This window comes from Apaloderma vittatum, unplaced genomic scaffold (genome assembly GCF_000703405.1).
Source record: "Apaloderma vittatum isolate BGI_N311 unplaced genomic scaffold, ASM70340v1 scaffold31762, whole genome shotgun sequence".
NCBI classification, from domain to species: domain Eukaryota; kingdom Metazoa; phylum Chordata; class Aves; order Trogoniformes; family Trogonidae; genus Apaloderma; species Apaloderma vittatum.
In genome coordinates this window covers 2,749-3,497 of record NW_009704657.1, presented here as the reverse complement: position 1 = coordinate 3,497, position 749 = coordinate 2,749, and positions in this window count along the sequence as shown.

The window sequence follows — 749 nt, the reverse complement described above, 5'->3', positions numbered from 1 at the left end:
CGCACCACCCCAGAGGGGTCTTGCTGCTCTCCTGTCCAAGGCCGGGGGCTCTTGTCTGGAGTGACGAGAGCTCAGGCTCCTCCTGCACATTGCTCCTGCTCCTGGGCTCTGCTGCAGGTGACTGCTGGGCCGCAGGCTCCAGTGGCTCAGCAGCCGTGGGCCTGTACAGCCAGGTGGGCAGGGAGTGAGGAGCACCGTCTGCTGCGGGAACTGGTGAGCGCAACTGTCCCACTGCTTCGTTGTGGCCTCCTCTGCTCTTGTCTCTTGCAAACTGGAATCTGTTTGGCAAAACTTGCTTTAGCCGGGCAATGTCAGGCTCCCCCACTGACAGTTTTCTCTTCGGCTGTTCCTGGGACTCCCTCAGGCCAGCAGGACTTGGCTTATCCACTAGGCCAGGGCTCAGAAGGCTGCTTCCTCCTTGCACAGGCCCAGAATCAACATGGTCACTGGCCTCCTCCTGTCCCAGTGCCTGCTGGGGACTCCAAGGACTGGACAACCTCTTTTCCTCGGCTGCTGGCACATCTATGTCATCTGCTTTATCACTGATGTTCAGGTGCTGCAGACCCATCTGCAGGGACTTCAGGCTGCTGGGAAGGGCTGCACCCAGCACCGTGTCCTGGCTTCTGCTCAGCTGGATGACACTTGAGTGCTCTGTACTCTCTGAGCCTGGAGACGAGGATGAGGACTTCAGGGCATGGAGCCTCCTGGAAACAAACACGTGGAAGGCCTCAGTCACTCCTGGCAGCATC